At 39.2% G+C, this 2,006-nt stretch overlaps 3 non-coding genes across 3 annotated transcripts; all 3 read left to right on the forward strand.

Moving 5' to 3' along the window:
• Nucleotides 1–802: 802 nt before the first annotated feature.
• On the forward strand, nt 803–909 carry LOC118487069. Its single transcript, XR_004880235.1, has one exon. It is a non-coding gene; the product is annotated as a small nucleolar RNA Z107/R87 (small nucleolar RNA).
• A 73-nt stretch (nt 910–982) lies between these two features.
• LOC118486847 lies at nt 983–1,082 on the forward strand. The gene has a single exon (XR_004880014.1). It is a non-coding gene; the product is annotated as a small nucleolar RNA R30/Z108 (small nucleolar RNA).
• Nucleotides 1,083–1,177: 95 nt separating this feature from the next.
• Nucleotides 1,178–1,276, forward strand: LOC118487071. Its single transcript, XR_004880237.1, has one exon. It is a non-coding gene; the product is annotated as a small nucleolar RNA Z107/R87 (small nucleolar RNA).
• Nucleotides 1,277–2,006: the final 730 nt, after the last annotated feature.

Below are 2,006 nucleotides of genomic sequence, written 5' to 3' on the forward strand. Positions count from 1 at the left end.
GTGGGGGGTGGGGGGGTTTAGGTTTTTGGGTGGGGGGGGGGGTTAGGTTTTTGGGTGGTGGTGGGGTGGGGTGGGGTGGGGTGGGGTGGGGATGGGTGTTTAGGTTTTTGGTGGTGATGTAGTGAGTTTAGTTTTAAGGGTGTAAGGGGTGCTCACCTAAGAGGTGAGTCCCCTCTCTTACGCCCAACCAATCCTCGTGTGCCACGTCAACTCCCCTCTTAAACTCCCCTAACACCCTAAATTGATGGCGGCACTCCCCTCTTAGGTGAATTGGTTTTTTATTTAAAAAAAAAAAAGAAAAAAAAAAGCATTCATTGGTCCCCTCTCCCTCTCTCCTCTCTCTCTCCTCCCCCTCTCTTCGGCAACTCCCCACCTATTTCACCCTCTCTCTCTAACTCACCTAATTGTTGGCAGCACACACCTAATAGGTGAGTTGAGTCATCTAAGGGGTCACCGAAGGGTGCCCCGGATACCCTAAGTCATTGGACACTTGTCACTCTATAAATCCTTCTTACACTTCTTACAATTAGAAGCCTTTGTAAATAACTTGACCACTCTTTATCATATAACTTTTTTTTTACTTTTCTTATGCAACCAGGAATAACCGATGATCACGTTATACCACAGGTTAAAACATGTGACTTTGAAGCAAAACCCTAATTTTCATCTTATATAAACCCACCCCCACCCACAACAATCCGCAACCATCTTCTTCTTCTACACCCAAACACCACCACCACTACTTGTGTACATCTGGGTGATTTTTTTTCTTGTTTACATGTTTTACTAATAAATAATTAAAGATCGCAATGACGACTTGCAAAATTCAAGCTCAACAGACCGGAATGCAGGCTTATCTCTTTACACAGATCTGTTTGCGTGTCGATATTCCCGCTGAACTGAGCGATCTTTTCTTTTATTATTAGTCTTTTTTTCATGTTAATTGATTTGATTTTTATTGTTTATTTTGGCTGATGTTTGTGGGAATTGCAATGAGGATACAAAGCTCCCTCTTCTGAGTTAGACTGAAGAAACTCTGCTGGCAGAATCGAACCAATTTTAAAATCATGCCATCTGAGCAACTTTCTTTCCCATACTAATCCCTTTAAACATTTCAAATTAGTTTTAGCTTTTGGGCAAAAGCAGTTAGTTTAATAATGATTTTGTTACTCCGATAGACTGCAGTGATGACCTTAGAAAAATTCAAGCTCAACAGACCGGAATGCAGGGCTCTTAATTGAGTTTTGCGTGTCGATAACCCGCTGACTGAGCAGTCTTTCAAAAAAAAATTTCCTACAACAGCCCATCCAAAATTAAACCCTGATCCATGTTGCTTTTGTGTTCATGCTCTTAATTGATCTTGTTTCAGTCCCGAGATTTAATAATTTTATTATTAGTTTCCATGATGGGGGAAGAGGGTAAGGTGTTTGTGTTAGTGATCGGATTCACCTTACTTTGATTGAAATTCCCCCTACATTAATTATAAACAGAAGTATAATGCTTGTACACCAATCTGTATGGCTTCCAAGTTTCGCTCTTCTGTCACATAAAATCTACTAAAATCCACGGCATAGGATCAAGCAAAGCTAAAGTTTCACGTCCTATTTTTATATAATTGTTGTCATTTGAAAATGAGATTAACAAAAATCATGAGTTAATTATAAAAAATTGTAATAAGTAGATATAACTGCCCCAATATATAGGTTTTTTTTTTGAAAGGCAAACTTCATTAGAACACAACCGACCCACCCACCAAATGCGGTATGCAGCCAAACAGAAACAAAAAACAAGAACGCACAAAAATTTCATAATTACAAATTTACACCAATCGGACCAAGTTAAAGAACCAAACTTAGCTCTATTTTTAGCCCAAAGAAAACCGCAAGACTTGACCTCCGAGATAACGTCTTCCATCCTAGCCACTTTGTTATTGAATTTAATACCATTCCTTGATCTCCAAATACTCCAACAAACTATTATAATCAAACCATGCAGGATCTCTTTCT

The sequence above is a fragment of the Helianthus annuus genome, chromosome 14 (genome assembly GCF_002127325.2).
Source record: "Helianthus annuus cultivar XRQ/B chromosome 14, HanXRQr2.0-SUNRISE, whole genome shotgun sequence".
Taxonomy (NCBI): domain Eukaryota; kingdom Viridiplantae; phylum Streptophyta; class Magnoliopsida; order Asterales; family Asteraceae; genus Helianthus; species Helianthus annuus.